This window comes from Pangasianodon hypophthalmus, chromosome 24 (assembly GCF_027358585.1).
Source record: "Pangasianodon hypophthalmus isolate fPanHyp1 chromosome 24, fPanHyp1.pri, whole genome shotgun sequence".
Classification (NCBI taxonomy): domain Eukaryota; kingdom Metazoa; phylum Chordata; class Actinopteri; order Siluriformes; family Pangasiidae; genus Pangasianodon; species Pangasianodon hypophthalmus.
The window spans coordinates 18,802,011-18,826,625 of record NC_069733.1 but is presented as its reverse complement, the minus strand read 5'-3'; the positions used below and the strand labels follow the sequence as shown (position 1 = coordinate 18,826,625).

The window sequence follows — 24,615 nt, the reverse complement described above, 5'->3', positions numbered from 1 at the left end:
TACTTTACACAGCAATTTTGGTGTACTCCGCTCTAGCACCACCAACAGGCCAAATGGGGACATACAGTTGCAATAATAAATCTGCAACATCGTGGAATGCCAAAGTTGACAAAAAGGAAGTCAGGGCATATCTCAACCACAGCGTGATAAATTTAGAACAACGATAATACGTGAGTGACGGTCCACGACCTAAGGTAGTAGGAGAAATTTAGTCTGAATTCACCTCTAAGGGGTGCTATAATCTAGAAATGACTCAAACTGCTCATAACTTTTAAACTGCTCAACATCAAGTCCTGATTCTTCTTTAGCTTGATTCCTTGGACGGTACCTTAGTGTTCTGCATGGAACGAATTTGGAATTTGCCAAAGAGGAAGTTTGCCATTTTCATTTTACTTAAAAACTTTTTTTTTCAATCATCATGAAATTTAGCTAACAGCATCGTGGGACCGACTTGAACAAAGGATGTTTCTTGGATCTTTGAAATGCAGGATGGTTTGTAAATAACCTGCAAACAAATTTGATGGATAATTCCCCAAACAAGAAGTGAGGGCATGTCTTCCCAACGCTTTTATGTAATAATGCCAAATTTGGCACATATGTTTAGCAACATGACCTGATGTTAGCAAACAAGCTTAGCATTCATTTACAACTTGGAATGGCTACTGAAAACAGAAAATGAGGCAATATCTCAGCAATGGCTTGTCTAGTGCCATAAAATTTAATATATATGCTTGGGGAAAAGTACTGATGGTCCCCATGGCTACTGGTCTTTCTCCGTCACTACGGAGTGGAGTCAGAAGGTGCTCGGCCCCCAGACTTTTAGGGTTCCAGTTAATGTTTTAGGGTTAGGGTTGGTTTTTCAGGGTTAGAGTTATTAAACAGTGAAAAATATGGTAACGCTTCACGATTTTGCGTGTCATCCTTGCGCAGGGGCCATGCTAATCTTCTCTGTATCGTTCCAATTTTAGTATATGTGCTGCCGTAGCAAGCACAAACCACACACCTGAAGGGTCCCTATAAGTGCTGAGGTTCCTAACAACGTTTCCTGTCCGTGGTTAGAGCGAAAACACACAAAGTTCCTTCAGGAGACTCGAAGAACTGTCCTGATTGGACACACACACTACATGGAGTTTACAGATATAATGATTCCCCAAATTAACCATTAAACGCTTCAAAATTCTAAACATTTATCATTTTGTGTCTCACACCGCAGAGGTGCATGCTGGGAGTATGGAGATTCGGGCACTCGCTGGTGTTCTGGTTGGTTCTCTGTGTGGTGATGTAATCAGTCCTTTGTTCTCATCATCAACCCCCATCCCTTCCCCATTGAGCCACAATTTTAAGAAAAATCGGAGCCACCAACTGAGGTAAAAACCAAATTTGACAACTTCTGCTGTAGAGCACCCTACATGGTAAAGTTGTGTTTTTGATGAAGACTTTAAAATTGCATAAAGCTTATCACTATGTAAAAAAAATGACTATGTTAAAAAAACAAAAACAGGAATCTATGGCAGTCCACACAATGCTTCTTGCACTTTTTAAGAAATTTGGCTCAGTGATAGAGGACAGTCTCAGCTACTTTACACAGCAATTTTGGTGTACTCCGCTCTAGCACCACCAACAGGCCAAATGGAGACATACAGTTGCAATAATAAATCTGCAACATCGTGGAATGCCAAAGTTGACAAAAATTAAGTGAGGGCATATCTCAACCACAGCGTGATAAATTCAGAACAACGATAATACGTGAGCGACGGTCCACGACCTAAGGTAGTAGGAGAAATTTTGTCTGGATTCACCTCTAGGGGGTGCTATAATCTAGAAATGACTCGAACTGCTCATAACTTTTAAACTGCTCAACATCAAGTCCTGATTCTTCTTTAGCTTGATTCCTTGGACGGTACCTTAGTGTTCTGCATGGAACGAATTTGGAATTTGCCAAAGAGGAAGTTTGCCATTTTCATTTTACTTAAAAACTTTTTTTTCAATCATCATGAAATTTAGCTCACAGCATCGTGGGACCAACTTGAACAAAAGATCTTTCTTGGATCTTTGAAATGCAGGATGGTTTGTAAATAACCTGCAAACAAATTTCATGGATAATTCCCCAAACAAGAAGTGAGGGTCTTCCCAACACTTTTATGTAATAACACCAAATTTGGCACTTATGTTTAGCAACATGACCTGATGTTAGCAAACAAGCTTAGCATTCATTTACAACTTGGAATGGCTACTGAAAACAGAAAATGAGGCAATATCTCAGCAATGGCTTGTCGTAGTGCCATAAAATTTAATATATATGCTTGGGGAAAAGTACTGATGGTCCCCATGGCTACTGGTCTTTCTCCGTCACTACGGAGTGGAGTAAGAAGGTGCTCGGCCCCCAGACTTTTAGGGTTCCAGTTAATGTTTTAGGGTTAGGGTTGGTTTTTCAGGGTTAGAGTTATTAAACAGTGAAAAATATGGTAACGCTTCACGATTTTGCGTGTCATCCTTGCGCAGGGGCCATGCTAATCTTCTCTGTATCGTTCCAATTTTAGTATATGTGCTGCCGTAGCAAGCACAAACCACGCACCTGAAGGGCCCCTATAAGTGCTGAGGTTCCTAACAACGTTTCCTTTCCGTGGTTAGAGCGAAAACACACAAAGTTCCTTCAGGAGACTCGAAGAACTGTCCTGATTGGACACACACACTACATGGAGTTTACAGATATAATGATTCCCCAAATTAACCATTAAACGCTTGAAAATTCTAAACATTTATCATTTTGTGCCTCAGACCGCAGAGGTGCATGCTGGGAGTATGGAGATTCGGGCACTGGCTGGTGTTCTGGTTGGTTCTCTGTGTGGTGATGTAATCAGTCCTTTGTTCTCATCATCAACCCCCATCCCTTCCCCATTGAGACACAATTTTAAGAAAAATCGGAGCCAACAACTGAGGTAAAAACCAAATTTGACAACTTCTGCTGTAGAGCACCCTACATGGTAAAGTTGTGTTTTTGATGAAGACTTTAAAATTGCATAAAGCTTATCACAATGTAAAAAAAAAATCACTACGTTAAAAAAACAAAAACAGGAATCTATGGCAGTCCACACAACGCTTCCTGCACTTTTTATGAAATTTGGCTCAGTGATAGAGGACAGTCTCAGCTACTTTACCCAGCAATTTTGGTGTACTCCGCTCTAGCACCACCAACAGGCCAAATGGGGACATACAGTTGCAATAATAAATCTGCAACATCGTGGAATGCCAAAGTTGACAAAAAGGAAGTGAGGGCATATCTCAACCACAGCGTGATAAATTTAGAACAACGATAATACGTGAGAGACGGTCCACGACCTAAGGTAGTAGGAGAAATTTTGTCTGAATTCACCTCTAAGGGGTGCTATAATCTAGAAATGAGTCAAACTGCTGATAACTTTTGAACTGCTCAACATCAATTCCTGATTCTTCTTTAGCTTGATTCCTTGGACGGTACCTTAGTGTTCTGCATGGAACGAATTTGGAATTTGCCAAAGAGGAAGTTTGCCATTTTCATTTTACTTAAAAACTTTTTTTTTCAATCATCATGAAATTTAGCTCACAGCATCGTGGGACCAACTTGAACAAAAGATGTTTCTTGGATCTTTGAAATGCAGGATGGTTTGTAAATAACCTGCAAACAAATTTCATGGATAATTCCCCAAACAAGAAGTGAGGGTCTTCCCAACACTTTTATGTAATAACGCCAAATTTGGCACATATGTTTAGCAACATGACCTGATGTTAGCAAACAAGCTTAGCATTCATTTACAACTTGGAATGGCTATTGAAAACAGAAAATGAGGCAATATCTCAGCAATGGCTTGTCGTAGTGCCATAAAATTTAATATATATCCTTGGGGAAAAGTACTGATCGTGCCCATGGCTACTGGTCTTTCTCCGTCACTACGGAGTGGAGTCAGAAGGTGCTCGGCCCCCAGACTTTTAGGGTTCCAGTTAATGTTTTAGGGTTAGGGTTGGTTTTTCAGGGTTTGAGTTATTAAACAGTGAAAAATATGGTAACGCTTCACGATTTTGCGTGTCATCCTTGCGCAGGGGCCATGCTAATCTTCTCTGTATCGTTCCAATTTTAGTGTATGTGCTGCCGTAGCAAGCACAAACCACACACCTGAAGGGCCCCTATAAGTGCTGAGGTTCCTAACAACGTTTCCTTTCCGTGGTTAGAGCGAAAACACACAAAGTTCCTTCAGGAGACTCGAAGAACTGTCCTGATTGGAAACACACACTACATGGAGTTTACAGATATAATGATTCCCCAAATTAACCATTAAACGCTTCAAAATTCTAAACATTTATCATTTTGTGCCTCAGACCGCAGAGGTGCATGCTGGGAGTATGGAGATTCGGGCACTGGCTGGTGTTCTGGTTGGTTCTCTGTGTGGTGATGTAATCAGTCCTTTGTTCTCATCATCAACCCCCATCCCTTCCCCATTGAGCCACAATTTTAAGAAAAATCGGAGCCAACAACTGAGGTAAAAACCAAATTTGACAACTTCTGCTGTAGAGCACCCTACATGGTAAAGTTGTGTTTTTGATGAAGACTTTAAAATTGCATAAAGCTTATCACAATGTAAAAAAAAAATCACTACGTTAAAAAAACAAAAACAGGAATCTATGACAGTCCACACAACGCTTCTTGCACTTTTTAAGAAATTTGGCTCAGTGATAGAGGACAGTCTCAGCTACTTTACCCAGCAATTTTGGTGTACTCCGCTCTAGCACCACCAACAGGCCAAATGGGGACATACAGTTGCAATAATAAATCTGCAACATCGTGGAATGCCAAAGTTGACAAAAAGGAAGTCAGGGCATATCTCAACCACAGCGTGATAAATTTAGAACAACGATAATACGTGAGTGACGGTCCACGACCTAAGGTAGTAGGAGAAATTTAGTCTGAATTCACCTCTAAGGGGTGCTATAATCTAGAAATGACTCAAACTGCTCATAACTTTTAAACTGCTCAACATCAAGTCCTGATTCTTCTTTAGCTTGATTCCTTGGACGGTACCTTAGTGTTCTGCATGGAACGAATTTGGAATTTGCCAAAGAGGAAGTTTGCCATTTTCATTTTACTTAAAAACTTTTTTTTTCAATCATCATGAAATTTAGCTAACAGCATCGTGGGACCGACTTGAACAAAAGATGTTTCTTGGATCTTTGAAATGCAGGATGGTTTGTAAATAACCTGCAAACAAATTTCATGGATAATTCCCCAAACAAGAAGTGAGGGCATGTCTTCCCAACGCTTTTATGTAATAATGCCAAATTTGGCACATATGTTTAGCAACATGACCTGATGTTAGCAAACAAGCTTAGCATTCATTTACAACTTGGAATGGCTACTGAAAACAGAAAATGAGGCAATATCTCAGCAATGGCTTGTCTAGTGCCATAAAATTTAATATATATGCTTGGGGAAAAGTACGGATGGTCCCCATGGCTACTGGTCTTTCTCCGTCACTACGGAGTGGAGTCAGAAGGTGCTCGGCCCCCAGACTTTTAGGGTTCCAGTTAATGTTTTAGGGTTAGGGTTGGTTTTTCAGGGTTAGAGTTATTAAACAGTGAAAAATATGGTAACGCTTCACGATTTTGCGTGTCATCCTTGCGCAGGGGCCATGCTAATCTTCTCTGTATCGTTCCAATTTTAGTATATGTGCTGCCGTAGCAAGCACAAACCACACACCTGAAGGGCCCCTATAAGTGCTGAGGTTCCTAACAACGTTTCCTTTCCGTGGTTAGAGCGAAAACACACAAAGTTCCTTCAGGAGACTCGAAGAACTGTCCTGATTGGACACACACACTACATGGAGTTTACAGATATAATGATTCCCCAAATTAACCATTAAACGCTTCAAAATTCTAAACATTTATCATTTTGTGCCTCAGACCGCAGAGGTGCATGCTGGGAGTATGGAGATTCGGGCACTGGCTGGTGTTCTGGTTGGTTCTCTGTGTGGTGATGTAATCAGTCCTTTGTTCTCATCATCAACCCCCATCCCTTCCCCATTGAGACACAATTTTAAGAAAAATCGGAGCCACCAACGGAGGTAAAAACCAAATTTGACAACTTCTGCTGTAGAGCACCCTACATGGTAAAGTTGTGTTTTTGATGAAGACTTTAAAATTGCATAAAGCTTATCACAATGTAAAAAAAATATCACTAAGTTAAAAAAACAAAAACAGGAATCTATGGCAGTCCACACAACGCTTCCTGCACTTTTTATGAAATTTGGCTCAGTGATAGAGGACAGTCTCAGCTACTTTACCCAGCAATTTTGGTGTACTCCGCTCTAGCACCACCAACAGGCCAAATGGGGACATACAGTTGCAATAATAAATATGCAACATCGTGGAATGCCAAAGTTGACAAAAAGGAAGTGAGGGCATATCTCAACCACAGCGTGATAAATTTAGAACAACGATAATACGTGAGAGACGGTCCACGACCTAAGGTAGTAGGAGAAATTTTGTCTGAATTCACCTCTAAGGGGTGCTATAATCTAGAAATGAGTCAAACTGCTGATAACTTTTCAACTGCTCAACATCAATTCCTGATTCTTCTTTAGCTTGATTCCTTGGACGGTACCTGAGTGTTCTGCATGGAACGAATTTGGAATTTGCCAAAGAGGAAGTTTGCCATTTTCATTTTACTTAAAAACTTTTTTTTTCAATCATCATGAAATTTAGCTCACAGCATCGTGGGACCAACTTGAACAAAAGATGTTTCTTGGATCTTTGAAATGCAGGATGGTTTGTAAATAACCTGCAAACAAATTTCATGGATAATTCCCAAAACAAGAAGTGAGGGCATGTCTTCCCAACGCTTTTATGTAATAATGCCAAATTTGGCACATATGTTTAGCAACATGACCTGATGTTAGCAAACAAGCTTAGCATTCATTTACAACTTGGAATGGCTACTGAAAACAGAAAATGAGGCAATATCTCAGCAATGGCTTGTCGTAGTGCCATAAAATTTAATATATATGCTTGGGGAAAAGTACGGATGGTCCCCATGGCTACTGGTCTTTCTCCGTCACTACGGAGTGGAGTCAGAAGGTGTTCGGCCCCCAGACTTTTAGGGTTCCAGTTAATGTTTTAGGGTTAGGGTTGGTTTTTCAGGGTTAGAGTTATTAAACAGTGAAAAATATGGTAACGCTTCACGATTTTGCGTGTCATCCTTGCGCAGGGGCCATGCTAATCTTCTCTGTATCGATCCAATTTTAGTATATGTGCTGCCGTAGCAAGCACAAACCACACACCTGAAGGGCCCCTATAAGTGCTTAGGTCCCTCACAGCGTTTCCTTTCCGTGGTTAGAGCGAAAACACACAAAGTTCCTTCAGGAGACTCGAAGAACTGTCCTGATTGGACACACACACTACATGGAGTTTACAGATATAATGATTCCCCAAATTAACCATTAAACGCTTCAAAATTCTAAACATTTATCATTTTGTGCCTCAGACCGCAGAGGTGCATGCTGGGAGTATGGAGATTCGGGCACTGGTTGGTGTTCTGGTTGGTTCTCTGTGTGGTGATGTAATCAGTCCTTTGTTCTCATCATCAACCCCCATCCCTTCCCCATTGAGACACAATTTTAAGAAAAATCGGAGCCACCAACGGAGGTAAAAACCAAATTTGACAACTTCTGCTGTAGAGCACCCTACATGGTAAAGTTGTGTTTTTGATGAAGACTTTAAAATTGCATAAAGCTTATCACAATGTAAAAAAAATATAACTAAGTTAAAAAAACAAAAACAGGAATCTATGGCAGTCCACACAACGCTTCTTGCACTTTTTAAGAAATTTGGCTCAGTGATAGAGGACAGTCTCAGCTACTTTACACAGCAATTTTGGTGTACTCCGCTCTAGCACCACCAACAGGCCAAATGGGGACATACAGTTGCAATAATAAATCTGCAACTTCGTGGAATGCCAAAGTTGACAAAAATTAAGTGAGGGAATATCTCAACCACATCGTGATAAATTTAGAACAACGATAATACGTGAGTGACGGTCCACGACCTAAGGTAGTAGGAGAAATTTTGTCTGAATTCACCTCTAGGGGGTGCTATAATCTAGAAATGAGTCAAACTGCTGATAACTTTTGAACTGCTCAACATCAAGTCCTGATTCTTCTTTAGTTTGATTCCTTGGACGGTACCTAAGTGTTCTGCATGGAACGAATTTGGAATTTGCCAAACAGGAAGTTTGCCATTTTCATTTTACTTAAAAACTTTTTTTTTCAATCATCATGAAATTTAGCTAACAGCATCGTGGGACCGACTTGAACAAAAGATGTTTCTTGGATCTTTGAAATGCAGGATGGTTTGTAAATAACCTGCAAACAAATTTGATGGATAATTCCCCAAACAAGAAGTGAGGGCATGTCTTCCCAACGCTTTTATGTAATAATGCCAAATTTGGCACATATGTTTAGCAACATGACCTGATGTTAGCAAACAAGCTTAGCATTCATTTACAACTTGGAATGGCTACTGAAAACAGAAAATGAGGCAATATCTCAGCAATGGCTTGTCTAGTGCCATAAAATTTAATATATATGCTTGGGGAAAAGTACTGATGGTCCCCATGGCTACTGGTCTTTCTCCGTCACTACGGAGTGGAGTCAGAAGGTGCTCTGCGCCCAGACTTTTAGGGTTCCAGTTAATGTTTTAGGGTTAGGGTTGGTTTTTCAGGGTTAGAGTTATTAAACAGTGAAAAATATGGTAACGCTTCACGATTTTGCGTGTCATCCTTGCGCAGGGGCCATGCTAATCTTCTCTGTATCGTTCCAATTTTAGTATATGTGCTGCCGTAGCAAGCACAAACCACACACCTGAAGGGCCCCTATAAGTGCTGAGGTTCCTAACAACGTTTCCTTTCCGTGGTTAGAGCGAAAACACACAAAGTTCCTTCAGGAGACTCGAAGAACTGTCCTGATTGGACACACACACTACATGGAGTTTACAGATATAATGATTCCCCAAATTAACCATTAAACGCTTGAAAATTCTAAACATTTATCATTTTGTGTCTCACACCGCAGAGGTGCATGCTGGGAGTATGGAGATTCGGGCACTTGCTGGTGTTCTGGTTGGTTCTCTGTGTGGTGATGTAATCAGTCCTTTGTTCTCATCATCAACCCCCATCCCTTCCCCATTGAGCCACAATTTTAAGAAAAATCGAAGCCACCAACGGAGGTAAAAACCAAATTTGACAACTTCTGCTGTAGAGCACCCTACATGGTAAAGTTGTGTTTTTGATGAAGACTTTAAAATTGCATAAAGTTTATCACAATGTAAAAAAAATTCACTACGTTAAAAAAGCAAAAACAGGAATCTATGGCAGTCCACACAACGCTTCCTGCACTTTTTAAGAAATTTGGCTCAGTGATAGAGGACAGTCTCAGCTACTTTACACAGCAATTTTGGTGTACTCCGCTCTAGCACCACCAACAGGCCAAATGGGGACATACAGTTGCAATAATAAATCTGCAACATCGTGGAATGCCAAAGTTGACAAAAATTAAGTGAGGGCATATCTCAACCACAGCGTGATAAATTTAGAACAACGATAATTTGTCAGTGACGGTCCACGACCTAAGGTAGTAGGAGAAATTTTGTCTGAATTCACCTCTAGGGGGTGCTGTAATCTAGAAATGACTCGAACTGCTCATAACTTTTAAACTGCTCAACATCAAGTCCTGATTCTTCTTTAGCTTGATTCCTTGGACGGTACCTGAGTGTTCTGCATGGAACGAATTTGGAATTTGCCAAAGAGGAAGTTTGCCATTTTCATTTTACTTAAAAACTTTTTTTTTCAATCATCATGAAATTTAGCTCACAGCATCGTGGGACCAACTTGAAGAAAAGATGTTTCTTGGATCTTTGAAATGCAGGATGGTTTGTCAATAACCTGCAAACAAATTTGATGGATAATTCCCCAAACAAGAAGTGAGGGCATGTCTTCCCAACGCTTTTATGTAATAACGCCAAATTTGGCACATATGTTTAGCAACATGACCTGATGTTAGCAAACAAGCTTAGCATTCATTTACAACTTGGAATGGCTACTGAAAACAGAAAATGAGGCAATATCTCAGCAATGGCTTGTCTAGTGCCATAAAATTTAATATATATGCTTGGGGAAAAGTACTGATGGTCCCCATGGCTACTGGTCTTTCTCCGTCACTACGGAGTGGAGTCAGAAGGTGCTCTGCGCCCAGACTTTTAGGGTTCCAGTTAATGTTTTAGGGTTAGGGTTGGTTTTTCAGGGTTAGAGTTATTAAACAGTGAAAAATATGGTAACGCTTCACGATTTTGCGTGTCATCCTTGCGCAGGGGCCATGCTAATCTTCTCTGTATCGATCCAATTTTAGTATATGTGCTGCCGTAGCAAGCACAAACCACACACCTGAAGGGCCCCTATAAGTGCTTAGGTTCCTAACAACGTTTCCTGTCCGTGGTTATAGCGAAAACACACAAAGTTCCTTCAGGAGACTCGAAGAACTGTCCTGATTGGACACACACACTACATGGAGTTTACAGATATAATGATTCCCCAAATTAACCATTAAACGCTTCAAAATTCTAAACATTTATCATTTTGTGTCTCAGACCGCAGAGGTGCATGCTGGGAGTATGGAGATTCGGGCACTCGCTGGTGTTCTGGTTGGTTCTCTGTGTGGTGATGTAATCAGTCCTTTGTTCTCATCATCAACCCCCATCCCTTCCCCATTGAGCCACAATTTTAAGAAAAATCGAAGCCACCAACGGAGGTAAAAACCAAATTTGACAACTTCTGCTGTAGAGCACCCTACATGGTAAAGTTGTGTTTTTGATGAAGACTTTAAAATTGCATAAAGCTTATCACAATGTAAAAAAAAATCACTACGCTAAAAAAACAAAAACAGGAATCTATGGCAGTCCACACAACGCTTCCTGCACTTTTTAAGAAATTTGGCTCAGTGATAGAGGACAGTCTCAGCTACTTTACACAGCAATTTTGGTGTACTCCGCTCTAGCACCACCAACAGGCCAAATGGGGACATACAGTTGCAATAATAAATCTGCAACATCGTGGAATGCCAAAGTTGACAAAAAGGAAGTCAGGGCATATCTCAACCACAGCGTGATAAATTTAGAACAACGATAATACGTGAGTGACGGTCCACGACCTAAGGTAGTAGGAGAAATTTAGTCTGAATTCACCTCTAAGGGGTGCTATAATCTAGAAATGACTCAAACTGCTCATAACTTTTAAACTGCTCAACATCAAGTCCTGATTCTTCTTTAGCTTGATTCCTTGGACGGTACCTTAGTGTTCTGCATGGAACGAATTTGGAATTTGCCAAAGAGGAAGTTTGCCATTTTCATTTTACTTAAAAACTTTTTTTTTCAATCATCATGAAATTTAGCTAACAGCATCGTGGGACCGACTTGAACAAAGGATGTTTCTTGGATCTTTGAAATGCAGGATGGTTTGTAAACAACCTGCAAACAAATTTGATGGATAATTCCCCAAACAAGAAGTGAGGGCATGTCTTCCCAACGCTTTTATGTAATAATGCCAAATTTGGCACATATGTTTAGCAACATGACCTGATGTTAGCAAACAAGCTTAGCATTCATTTACAACTTGGAATGGCTACTGAAAACAGAAAATGAGGCAATATCTCAGCAATGGCTTGTCTAGTGCCATAAAATTTAATATATATGCTTGGGGAAAAGTACGGATGGTCCCCATGGCTACTGGTCTTTCTCCGTCACTACGGAGTGGAGTCAGAAGGTGCTCGGCCCCCAGACTTCGAGGGTTCCAGTTAATGTTTTAGGGTTAGGGTTGGTTTTTCAGGGTTAGAGTTATTAAACAGTGAAAAATATGGTAACGCTTCACGATTTTGCGTGTCATCCTTGCGCAGGGGCCATGCTAATCTTCTCTGTATCGTTCCAATTTTAGTATATGTGCTGCCGTAGCAAGCACAAACCACACACCTGAAGGGCCCCTATAAGTGCTGAGGTTCCTAACAACGTTTCCTTTCCGTGGTTAGAGCGAAAACACACAAAGTTCCTTCAGGAGACTCGAAGAACTGTCCTGATTGGACACACACACTACATGGAGTTTACAGATATAATGATTCCCCAAATTAACCATTAAACGCTTCAAAATTCTAAACATTTATCATTTTGTGCCTCAGACCGCAGAGGTGCATGCTGGGAGTATGGAGATTCGGGCACTCGCTGGTGTTCTGGTTGGTTCTCTGTGTGGTGATGTAATCAGTCCTTTGTTCTCATCATCAACCCCCATCCCTTCCCCATTGAGCCACAATTTTAAGAAAAATCGGAGCCAACAACTGAGGTAAAAACCAAATTTGACAACTTCTGCTGTAGAGCACCCTACATGGTAAAGTTGTGTTTTTGATGAAGACTTTAAAATTGCATAAAGCTTATCACAATGTAAAAAAAAAATCACTTCGTTAAAAAAACAAAAACAGGAATCTATGACAGTCCACACAACGCTTCTTGCACTTTTTAAGAAATTTGGCTCAGTGATAGAGGACAGTCTCAGCTACTTTACACAGCAATTTTGGTGTACTCCTCTCTAGCACCACCAACAGGACAAATGGGGACATACAGTTGCAATAATAAATCTGCAACATCGTGGAATGCTAAAGTTGACAAAAAGGAAGTCAGGGCATATCTCAACCACAGCGTGATAAATTTAGAACAACGATAATACGTGAGTGACGGTCCACGACCTAAGGTAGTAGGAGAAATTTAGTCTGAATTCACCTCTAAGGGGTGCTATAATCTAGAAATGACTCAAACTGCTCATAACTTTTAAACTGCTCAACATCAAGTCCTGATTCTTCTTTAGCTTGATTCCTTGGCCGGTACCTGAGTGTTCTGCATGGAACGAATTTGGAATTTGCCAAAGAGGAAGTTTGCCATTTTCATTTTACTTAAAATTTTTTTTTTTCAATCATCATGAAATTTAGCTCACAGCATCGTGGGACCAACTTGAAGAAAACATGTTTCTTGGATCTTTGAAATGCAGGATGGTTTGTCAATAACCTGCAAACAAATTTCATGGATAATTCCCCAAACAAGAAGTGAGGGCATGTCTTCCCAACGCTTTTATGTAATAACGCCAAATTTGGCGCATATGTTTAGCAACATGACCTGATGTTAGCAAACAAGCTTAGCATTCATTTACAACTTGGAATGGCTACTGAAAACAGAAAATGAGGCAATATCTCAGCAATGGCTTGTCTAGTGCCATAAAATTTAATATATATGCTTGGGGAAAAGTACTGATGGTCCCCATGGCTACTGGTCTTTCTCCATCACTACGGAGTGGAGTCAGAAGGTGCTCTGCGCCCAGACTTTTAGGGTTCCAGTTAATGTTTTAGGGTTAGGGTTGGTTTTTCAGGGTTAGAGTTATTAAACAGCGAAAAATATGGTAACGCTTCACGATTTTGCGTGTCATCCTTGCGCAGGGGCCATGCTAATCTTCTCTGTATCGATCCAATTTTAGTATATGTGCTGCCGTAGCAAGCACAAACCACACACCTGAAGGGCCCCTATAAGTGCTTAGGTTCCTAACAACGTTTCCTTTCCGTGGTTAGAGCGAAAACACACAAAGTTCCTTCAGGAGACTCGAAGAACTGTCCTGATTGGACACACACACTACATGGAGTTTACAGATATAATGATTCCCCAAATTAACCATTAAACGCTTCAAAATTCTAAACATTTATCATTTTGTGTCTCAGACCGCAGAGGTGCATGCTGGGAGTACGGAGATTCGGGCACTCGCTGGTGTTCTGGTTGGTTCTCTGTGTGGTGATGTAATCAGTCCTTTGTTCTCATCATCAACCCCCATCCCTTCCCCATTGAGCCACAATTTTAAGAAAAATCGAAGCCACCAACTGAGGTAAAAACCAAATTTGACAACTTCTGCTGTAGAGCACCCTACATGGTAAAGTTGTGTCTTTGATGAAGACTTTAAAATTGCATAAAGCTTATCACAATGTAAAAAAAATATCATTACGTTAAAAAAACAAAAACAGGAATCTATGGCAGTCCACACAACGCTTCTTGCACTTTTTAAGAAATTTGGCTCAGTGATAGAGGACAGTCTCAGCTACTTTACACAGCAATTTTGGTGTACTCCGCTCTAGCACCACCAACAGGCCAAATGGGGACATACAGTTGCAATAATAAATCTGCAACTTCGTGGAATGCCAAAGTTGACAAAAATTAAGTGAGGGAATATCTCAACCACATCGTGATAAATTTAGAACAACGATAATACGTGAGTGACGGTCCACGACCTAAGGTAGTAGGAGAAATTTTGTCTGAATTCACCTCTAGGGGGTGCTATAATCTAGAAATGAGTCAAACTGCTGATAACTTTTGAACTGCTCAACATCAAGTCCTGATTCTTCTTTAGTTTGATTCCTTGGACGGTACCTGAGTGTTCTGCATGGAACGAATTTGGAATTTGCCAAACAGGAAGTTTGCCATTTTCATTTTACTTAAAACCTTTTTTTTTCAATCATCATGAAATTTAGCTCACAGCATCGTGGGACCAACTTGAACAAAAGATGTTTCTTGGATCTTTGAAATGCAGGATGGTTTGTAAATAACCTGCAAACAAATTTGATGGATAATTCCCCAAACAAGAAGTGAGGGCATGTCTTCCCAACGCTTTTATGTAATAACGGCAAATTTGGCACATATGTTTAGCAACATGACCTGATGTTAGCAAACAAGCTTAGCATTCATTTACAACTTGGAATGGCTACTGAAAACAGAAAATGAGAAAATATCTCAGCAATGGCTTGTCTAGTGCCATAAAATTTAATATATATGCTTGGGGAAAAGTACTGATGGTCCCCATGGCTACTGGTCTTTCTCCGTCACTACGGAGTGGAGTCAGAAGGTGCTCTGCGCCCAGACTTTTAGGGTTTCAGTTAATGTTTTAGGGATAGGGTTGGTTTTTCAGGGTTAGAGTTATTAAACAGTGAAAAATATGGTAACGCTTCACGATTTTGCGTGTCATCCTTGCGCAGGGGCCATGCTAATCTTCTCTGTATCGTTCCAATTTTAGTATATGTGCTGCCGTAGCAAGCACAAACCACACACCTGAAGGGCCCCTATAAGTGCTGAGGTTCCTAACAACGTTTCCTGTCCGTGGTTAGAGCGAAAACACACAAAGTTCCTTCAGGAGACTCGAAGAACTGTCCTGATTGGACACACACACTACATGGAGTTTACAGATATAATGATTCCCCAAATTAACCATTAAACGCTTCAAAATTCTAAACATTTATCATTTTGTGTCTCAGACCGCAGAGGTGCATGCTGGGAGTATGGAGATTCGGGCACTCGCTGGTGTTCTGGTTGGTTCTCTGTGTGGTGATGTAATCAGTCCTTTGTTCTCATCATCAACCCCCATCCCTTCCCCATTGAGCCACAATTTTAAGAAAAATCGGAGCCACCAACTGAGGCAAAAACCAAATTTGACAACTTCTGCTGTAGAGCACCCTACATGGTAAAGTTGTGTTTTTGATGAAGACTTTAAAATTGCATAAAGCTTATCACAATGTAAAAAAAAAATCATGAAGTTAAAAAAACAAAAACAGGAATCTATGGCAGTCCACACAACGCTTCTTGCACTTTTCATGAAATTTGGCTGAGTGATAGAGGACAGTCTCAGCTACTTTACACAGCAATTTTGGTGTACTCCGCTCTAGCACCACCAACAGGCCAAATGGGGACATACAGTTGCAATAATAAATCTGCAACATCGTGGAATGCCAAAGTTGACAAAAATTAAGTGAGGGCATATCTCAACCACAGCGTGATAAATTCAGAACAACGATAATACGTGAGTGACGGTCCACGACCTAAGGTAGTAGGAGAAATTTTGTCTGAATTCACCTCTAAGGGGTGCTATAATCTAGAAATGAGTCAAACTGCTGATAACTTTTCAACTGCTCAACATCAAGTCCTGATTCTTCTTTAGCTTGATTCCTTGGACGGTACCTGAGTGTTCTGCATGGAACGAATTTGGAATTTGCCAAAAAGGAAGTTTGCCATTTTCATTTTACTTAAAAACTTTTTTTTTCAATCATCATGAAATTTAGCTCACAGCATCGTGGGACCAACTTGAACAAAAGATCTTTCTTGGATCTTTGAAATGCAGGATGGTTTGTAAATAACCTGCAAACAAATTTCATGGATAATTCCCCAAACAAGAAGTGAGGGCATGTCTTCCCAACACTTTTATGTAATAACGCCAAATTTGGCACATATGTTTAGCAACATGACCTGATGTTAGCAAACAAGCTTAGCATTCATTTACAACTTGGAATGGCTACTGAAAACAGAAAATGAGGCAATATCTCAGCAATGGCTTGTCGTAGTGCCATAAAATTTAATATATATGCTTGGGGAAAAGTACTGATGGTCCCCATGGCTACTGGTCTTTCTCCATCACTAGGGAGTGGAGTCAGAAGGTGCTCTGCGCCCAGACTTTTAGGGTTCCAGTTAATGTTTTAGGGTTAGGGTTGGTTTTTCAGGGTTAGAGTTATTAAACAGTGAAAAATATGGTAACGCTTCACGATTTTGCGTGTCATCCTTGCGCAGGGGCCATGCTAATCTTCTCTGTATCGATCCAATTTTAGTATATGTGCTGCCGTAGCAAGCACAAACCACACACCTGAAGGGCCCCTATAAGTGCTTAGGTTCCTAACAACGTTTCCTTTCCGTGGTTAGAGCGAAAACACACAAAGTTCCTTCAGGAGACTCGAAGAACTGTCCTGATTGGACACACACACTACATGGAGTTTACAGATATAATGATTCCCCAAATTAACCATTAAACGCTTCAAAATTCTAAACATTTATCATTTTGTGTCTCAGACCGCAGAGGTGCATGCTGGGAGTATGGAGATTCGGGCACTCGCTGGTGTTCTGGTTGGTTCTCTGTGTGGTGATGTAATCAGTCCTTTGTTCTCATCATCAACCCCCATCCCTTCCCCATTGAGCCACAATTTTAAGAAAAATCGAAGCCACCAACTGAGGTAAAAACCAAATTTGACAACTTCTGCTGTAGAGCACCCTACATGGTAAAGTTGTGTTTTTGATGAAGACTTTAAAATTGCATAAAGCTTATGACAATGTAAAAAAAAAATCACTAAGTTAAAAAAACAAAAACAGGAATCTATGGCAGTCCACACAACGCTTCTTGCACTTTTTATGAAATTTGGCTCAGTGATAGAGGACAGTCTCAGCTACTTTACACAGCAATTTTGGTGTACTCCGCTCTAGCACCACCAACAGGCCAAATGGGGACATACAGTTGCAATAATAAATCTGCAACATCGTGGAATGCCAAAGTTGACAAAAAGGAAGTCAGGACATATCTCAACCACAGCATGATAAATTTAGAACAACGATAATACGTGAGAGACGGTCCACGACCTAAGGTAGTAGGAGAAATTTTGTCTGAATTCACCTCTAAGGGGTGCTGTAATCTAGAAATGAGTCAAACTGCTGATAACTTTTGAACTGCTCAACATCAAGTCCTGATTCTTCTTTAGCTTGATTCCTTGGACGGTACCTGATTGTTCTGCATGGAACGAATTTGGAATTTGCCAAACAGGAAGTTTGCCATTTTCATTTTACTTAAAAACTTTTTTTTTCAATCATCATGAAATTTAGCTCACAGCATCGTGGGACCAACTTGAACAAAAGACGTTTCTTGGATCTTTGAAATGCAGGATGGTTTGTAAATAACCTGCAAACAAATTTGATGGATAATTCCCCAAACAAGAAGTGAGGGCATGTCTTCCCAACGCTTTTATGTAATAACGCCAAATTTGGCACATATGTTTAGCAACATGACCTGATGTTAGCAAACAAGCTTAGCATTCATTTACAACTTGGAATGGCTACTGAAAACAGAAAATGAGGCAATATCTCAGCAATGGCTTGTCTAGTGCCATAAAATTTAATATATATGCTTGGGGAAAAGTACTGATGGTCCCCATGGCTACTGGTCTTTCTCCGTCACTACGGAGTGGAGTCAGAAGGAGCTCTGCGCCCAGACTTTTAGGGTTTCAGTTAATGGTTTAGGGATAGGGTTGGTTTTTCAGGGTTAGAGTTATTAAACAGTGAAAAATATGGTAACGCTTCACGATTTTGCGTGTCATCCTTGCGCAGGGGCCATGCTAATCTTCTCTGTATCGTTCCAATTTTAGTATATGTGCTGCCGTAGCAAGCACAAACCACACACCTGAAGGGCCCCTATAAGTGCTGAGGTTCCTAACAACGTTTCCTTTCCGTGGTTAGAGCGAAAACACACAAAGTTCCTTCAGGAGACTCGAAGAACTGTCCTGATTGGACACACAGACTACATGGAGTTTACAGATATAATGATTCCCCAAATTAACCATTAAATGCTTCAAAATTCTAAACATTTATCATTTTGTGTCTCAGACCGCAGAGGTGCATGCTGGGAGTATGGAGATTCGGGCACTCGCTGGTGTTCTGGTTGGTTCTCTGTGTGGTGATGTAATCAGTCCTTTGTTCTCATCATCAACCCCCATCCCTTCCCCATTGAGCCACAATTTTAAGAAAAATCGGAGCCACCAACTGAGGTAAAAACCAAATTTGACAACTTCTGCTCTAGAGCACCCTACATTTTAAAGTTGTGTTTTTGATGAAGACTTTAAAATTGCATAAAGCTTATCACAATGTAAAAAAAATATCACTAAGTTAAAAAAACAAAAACAGGAATCTATGGCAGTCCACACAACGCTTCTTGCACTTTTTAAGAAATTTGGCTCAGTGATAGAGGACAGTCTATTCAATTCAATTCAATTCAATTTTATTTGTATAGCGCTTTTAACAATGGACATTGTCACAAAGCAGCTTTACAGAAATAAATGGATTCACAAAAATATATTGTAAATATTTAAATTTGTCACTGTGAATTTATCCCTAATGAGCAAGCCTCAGCTCAGCTACTTTACACAGCAATTTTTGTGTACTCCGCTCTAGCACCACCAACAGGCCAAATGGGGACATACAGTTGCAATAATAAATCTGCAACATCGTGGAATGCCAAAGTTGACAAAAATTAAGTGAGGGCATATCTCAACCACAGCGTGATAAATTCAGAACAACGATAATACGTGAGTGACGGTCCACGACCTAAGGTAGTAGGAGAAATTTTGTCTGAATTCACCTCTAGGGGGTGCTATAATCTAGAAATGACTCAAACTGCTCATAACCTTTAAACTGCTCAACATCAAGTCCTGATTCTTCTTTAGCTTGATTCCTTGGACGGTAGCTGAGTGTTCTGCATGGAACGAATTTGGAATTTGCCAAAGAGGAAGTTTGCCTTTTTCATTTTACTTAAAAACTTTTTTTTTCAATCATCATGAAATTTAGCTCACAGCATCGTGGGACCAACTTGAACAAAAGATGTTTCTTGGATCTTTGAAATGCAGGATGGTTTGTAAATAACCTGCAAACAAATTTGATGGATAATTCCCCAAACAAGAAGTGAGGGCATGTCTTCCCAACGCTTTTATGTAATAACGCCAAATTTGGCACATATGTTTAGCAACATGACCTGATGTTAGCAAACAAGCTTAGCATTCATTTACAACTTGGAATGGCTACTGAAAACAGAAAATGAGGCAATATCTCAGCAATGGCTTGTCGTAGTGCCATAAAATTTAATATATATGCTTGGGGAAAAGAACTGATGGTCCCCATGGCTACTGGTCTTTCTCCGTCACTACGGAGTGGAGTCAGAAGGTGCTCGGCGCCGAGACTTTTAGGGTTCCAGTTAATGTTTTAGGGTTAGGGTTGGTTTTTCAGGGTTAGAGTTATTAAACAGTGAAAAATATGGTAACGCTTCACGATTTTGCGTGTCATCCTTGCGCAGGGGCCATGCTAATCTTCTCTGTATCGTTCCAATTTTAGTATATGTGCTGCCGTAGCAAGCACAAACCACACACCTGAAGGGCCCCTATAAGTGCTTAGGTTCCTCACAGCGTTTCCTGTCCGTGGTTAGAGCGAAAACACACAAAGTTCCTTCAGGAGACTCGAAGAACTGTCCTGATTGGACACACACACTACATGGAGTTTACAGATATAATGATTCCCCAAATTAACCATTAAACGCTTCAAAATTCTAAACATTTATCATTTTGTGTCTCAGACCGCAGAGGTGCATGCTGGGAGTATGGAGATTCGGGCACTCGCTGGTGTTCTGGTTGGTTCTCTGTGTGGTGATGTAATCAGTCCTTTGTTCTCATCATCAACCCCCATCCCTTCCCCATTGAGCCACAATTTTAAGAAAAATCGAAGCCACCAACTGAGGTAAAAACCAAATTTGACAACTTCTGCTGTAGAGCACCCTACATGGTAAAGTTGTGTTTTTCATGAAGACTTTAAAATTGCATAAAGCTTATCACTATGTAAAAAAAATGACTACATTAAAAAAACAAAAACAGGAATCTATGGCAGTCCACACAACGCTTCTTGCACTTTTTAAGAAATTTGGGTCAGTGATAGAGGACAGTCTCAGCTACTTTACACAGCAATTTTGGTGTACTCCGCTCTAGCACCACCAACAGGCCAAATGGGGACATACAGTTGCAATAATAAATCTGCAACATCGTGGAATGCCAAAGTTGACAAAAATTAAGTGAGGGCATATCTCAACCACAGCGTGATAAATTCAGAACAACGATAATACGTGAGTGACGGTCCACGACCTAAGGTAGTAGGAGAAATTTTGTCTGAATTCACCTCTAAGGGGTGCTATAATCTAGAAATGACTCAAACTGCTGATAACTTTTGAACTGCTCAACATCAAGTCCTGATTCTTCTTTAGCTTGATTCCTTGGACGGTACCTGAGTGTTCTGCATGGAACGAATTTGGAATTTGCCAAAAAGGAAGTTTGCCATTTTCATTTTACTTAAAAACTTTTTTTTTCAATCATCATGAAATTTAGCTCACAGCATCGTGGGACCAACTTGAACAAAAGATCTTTCTTGGATCTTTGAAATGCAGGATGGTTTGTAAATAACCTGCAAACAAATTTCATGGATAATTCCCCAAACAAGAAGTGAGGGCATGTCTTCCCAACGCTTTTATATAATAATGCCAAATTTGGCACATATGTTTAGCAACATGACCTGATGTTAGCAAACAAGCTTAGCATTCATTTACAACTTGGAATGGCTACTGAAAACAGAAAATGAGGCAATATCTCAGCAATGGCTTGTCGTAGTGCCATAAAATTTAATATATATGCTTGGGGAAAAGTACTGATGGTCCCCATGGCTACTGGTCTTTCTCCATCACTAGGGAGTGGAGTCAGAAGGTGCTCTGCGCCCAGACTTTTAGGGTTCCAGTTAATGTTTTAGGGTTAGGGTTGGTTTTTCAGGGTTAGAGTTATTAAACAGTGAAAAATATGGTAACGCTTCACGATTTTGCGTGTCATCCTTGCGCAGGGGCCATGCTAATCTTCTCTGTATCGATCCAATTTTAGTATATGTGCTGCCGTAGCAAGCACAAACCACACACCTGAAGGGCCCCTATAAGTGCTTAGGTTCCTAACAACGTTTCCTGTCCGTGGTTAGAGCGAAAACACACAAAGTTCCTTCAGGAGACTCGAAGAACTGTCCTGATTGGACACACTACATGGAGTTTACAGATATAATGATTCCCCAAATTAACCATTAAACGCTTCAAAATTCTAAACATTTATCATTTTGTGTCTCAGACCGCAGAGGTGCATGCTGGGAGTATGGAGATTCGGGCACTCGCTGGTGTTCTGGTTGGTTCTCTGTGTGGTGATGTAATCAGTCCTTTGTTCTCATCATCAACCCCCATCCCTTCCCCATTGAGCCACAATTTTAAGAAAAATCGAAGCCACCAACTGAGGTAAAAACCAAATTTGACAACTTCTGCTGTAGAGCACCCTACATGGTAAAGTTGTGTCTTTGATGAAGACTTTAAAATTGCATAAAGCTTATCACAATGTAAAAAAAATATCATTACGTTAAAAAAACAAAAACAGGAATCTATGGCAGTCCACACAACGCTTCTTGCACTTTTTAAGAAATTTGGCTCAGTGATAGAGGACAGTCTCAGCTACTTTACACAGCAATTTTGGTGTACTCCGCTCTAGCACCACCAACAGGCCAAATGGGGACATACAGTTGCAATAATAAATCTGCAACTTCGTGGAATGCCAAAGTTGACAAAAATTAAGTGAGGGAATATCTCAACCACATCGTGATAAATTTCGAACAACGATAATACGTGAGTGACGGTCCACGACCTAAGGTAGTAGGAGAAATTTTGTCTGAATTCACCTCTAGGGGGTGCTATAATCTAGAAATGAGTCAAACTGCTGATAACTTTTGAACTGCTCAACATCAAGTCCTGATTCTTCTTTAGTTTGATTCCTTGGACGGTACCTGAGTGTTCTGCATGGAACGAATTTGGAATTTGCCAAACAGGAAGTTTGCCATTTTCATTTTACTTAAAACCTTTTTTTTTCAATCATCATGAAATTTAGCTCACAGCATCGTGGGACCAACTTGAACAAAAGATGTTTCTTGGATCTTTGAAATGCAGGATGGTTTGTAAATAACCTGCAAACAAATTTGATGGATAATTCCCCAAACAAGAAGTGAGGGCATGTCTTCCCAACGCTTTTATGTAATAACGGCAAATTTGGCACATATGTTTAGCAACATGACCTGATGTTAGCAAACAAGCTTAGCATTCATTTACAACTTGGAATGGCTACTGAAAACAGAAAATGAGAAAATATCTCAGCAATGGCTTGTCTAGTGCCATAAAATTTAATATATATGCTTGGGGAAAAGTACTGATGGTCCCCATGGCTACTGGTCTTTCTCCGTCACTACGGAGTGGAGTCAGAAGGTGCTCTGCGCCCAGACTTTTAGGGTTTCAGTTAATGTTTTAGGGATAGGGTTGGTTTTTCAGGGTTAGAGTTATTAAACAGTGAAAAATATGGTAACGCTTCACGATTTTGCGTGTCATCCTTGCGCAGGGGCCATGCTAATCTTCTCTGTATCGTTCCAATTTTAGTATATGTGCTGCCGTAGCAAGCACAAACCACACACCTGAAGGGCCCCTATAAGTGCTGAGGTTCCTAACAACGTTTCCTGTCCGTGGTTAGAGCGAAAACACACAAAGTTCCTTCAGGAGACTTGAAGAACTGTCCTGATTGGACACACACACTACATGGAGTTTACAGATATAATGATTCCCCAAATTAACCATTAAACGCTTCAAAATTCTAAACATTTATCATTTTGTGTCTCAGACCGCAGAGGTGCATGCTGGGAGTATGGAGATTCGGGCACTCGCTGGTGTTCTGGTTGGTTCTCTGTGTGGTGATGTAATCAGTCCTTTGTTCTCATCATCAACCCCCATCCCTTCCCCATTGAGCCACAATTTTAGGAAAAATCGAAGCCAACAACTGAGGTAAAAACCAAATTTGACAACTTCTGCTGTAGAGCACCCTACATGGTAAAGTTGTGTCTTTGATGAAGACTTTAAAATTGCATAAAGCTTATCACAATGTAAAAAAAATATCATTACGTTAAAAAAACAAAAACAGGAATCTATGGCAGTCCACACAACGCTTCTTGCACATTTTATGAAATTTGGCTCAGTGATAGAGGACAGTCTCAGCTACTTTACACAGCAATTTTGGTGTACTCCGCTCTAGCACCACCAACAGGCCAAATGGGGACATACAGTTGCAATAATAAATCTGCAACTTCGTGGAATGCCAAAGTTGACAAAAATTAAGTGAGGGAATATCTCAACCACATCGTGATAAATTTCGAACAACGATAATACGTGAGTGACGGTCCACGACCTAAGGTAGTAGGAGAAATTTTGTCTGAATTCACCTCTAGGGGGTGCTATAATCTAGAAATGAGTCAAACTGCTGATAACTTTTGAACTGCTCAACATCAAGTCCTGATTCTTCTTTAGTTTGATTCCTTGGACGGTACCTGAGTGTTCTGCATGGAACGAATTTGGAATTTGCCAAACAGGAAGTTTGCCATTTTCATTTTACTTAAAACCTTTTTTTTTCAATCATCATGAAATTTAGCTCACAGCATCGTGGGACCAACTTGAACAAAAGATGTTTCTTGGATCTTTGAAATGCAGGATGGTTTGTAAATAACCTGCAAACAAATTTGATGGATAATTCCCCAAACAAGAAGTGAGGGCATGTCTTCCCAACGCTTTTATGTAATAACGGCAAATTTGGCACATATGTTTAGCAACATGACCTGATGTTAGCAAACAAGCTTAGCATTCATTTACAACTTGGAATGGCTACTGAAAACAGAAAATGAGAAAATATCTCAGCAATGGCTTGTCTAGTGCCATAAAATTTAATATATATGCTTGGGGAAAAGTACTGATGGTCCCCATGGCTACTGGTCTTTCTCCGTCACTACGGAGTGGAGTCAGAAGGT

General features: G+C 40.3%; 1 protein-coding gene and 15 non-coding genes across 16 annotated transcripts in view; all 16 read right to left on the bottom strand.

Annotated features, from left to right (window-relative positions):
• dnah10 (dynein axonemal heavy chain 10) overlaps positions 1-24,615 on the bottom strand; it is a 226,809-nt gene that overhangs the window by 91,973 nt on the left and 110,221 nt on the right. The window lies entirely within an intron of this gene.
• Positions 886-992, bottom strand: LOC128317408 (U6 spliceosomal RNA). The gene has a single exon (XR_008300921.1). It is a non-coding gene; the product is annotated as a U6 spliceosomal RNA (small nuclear RNA).
• On the bottom strand, positions 2,458-2,564 carry LOC128317407 (U6 spliceosomal RNA). Its single transcript, XR_008300920.1, has one exon. It is a non-coding gene; the product is annotated as a U6 spliceosomal RNA (small nuclear RNA).
• Positions 4,033-4,139, bottom strand: LOC128317359 (U6 spliceosomal RNA). Its single transcript, XR_008300872.1, has one exon. It is a non-coding gene; the product is annotated as a U6 spliceosomal RNA (small nuclear RNA).
• Positions 5,611-5,717, bottom strand: LOC128317406 (U6 spliceosomal RNA). Its single transcript, XR_008300919.1, has one exon. It is a non-coding gene; the product is annotated as a U6 spliceosomal RNA (small nuclear RNA).
• On the bottom strand, positions 7,190-7,296 carry LOC128317376 (U6 spliceosomal RNA). Its single transcript, XR_008300889.1, has one exon. It is a non-coding gene; the product is annotated as a U6 spliceosomal RNA (small nuclear RNA).
• Positions 8,768-8,874, bottom strand: LOC128317404 (U6 spliceosomal RNA). Its single transcript, XR_008300917.1, has one exon. It is a non-coding gene; the product is annotated as a U6 spliceosomal RNA (small nuclear RNA).
• On the bottom strand, positions 10,345-10,451 carry LOC128317375 (U6 spliceosomal RNA). Its single transcript, XR_008300888.1, has one exon. It is a non-coding gene; the product is annotated as a U6 spliceosomal RNA (small nuclear RNA).
• LOC128317403 (U6 spliceosomal RNA) lies at positions 11,922-12,028 on the bottom strand. The gene has a single exon (XR_008300916.1). It is a non-coding gene; the product is annotated as a U6 spliceosomal RNA (small nuclear RNA).
• Positions 13,500-13,606, bottom strand: LOC128317374 (U6 spliceosomal RNA). The gene has a single exon (XR_008300887.1). It is a non-coding gene; the product is annotated as a U6 spliceosomal RNA (small nuclear RNA).
• Positions 15,078-15,184, bottom strand: LOC128317402 (U6 spliceosomal RNA). The gene has a single exon (XR_008300915.1). It is a non-coding gene; the product is annotated as a U6 spliceosomal RNA (small nuclear RNA).
• LOC128317373 (U6 spliceosomal RNA) lies at positions 16,657-16,763 on the bottom strand. Its single transcript, XR_008300886.1, has one exon. It is a non-coding gene; the product is annotated as a U6 spliceosomal RNA (small nuclear RNA).
• On the bottom strand, positions 18,235-18,341 carry LOC128317401 (U6 spliceosomal RNA). The gene has a single exon (XR_008300914.1). It is a non-coding gene; the product is annotated as a U6 spliceosomal RNA (small nuclear RNA).
• On the bottom strand, positions 19,970-20,076 carry LOC128317400 (U6 spliceosomal RNA). The gene has a single exon (XR_008300913.1). It is a non-coding gene; the product is annotated as a U6 spliceosomal RNA (small nuclear RNA).
• Positions 21,547-21,653, bottom strand: LOC128317372 (U6 spliceosomal RNA). The gene has a single exon (XR_008300885.1). It is a non-coding gene; the product is annotated as a U6 spliceosomal RNA (small nuclear RNA).
• Positions 23,121-23,227, bottom strand: LOC128317399 (U6 spliceosomal RNA). The gene has a single exon (XR_008300912.1). It is a non-coding gene; the product is annotated as a U6 spliceosomal RNA (small nuclear RNA).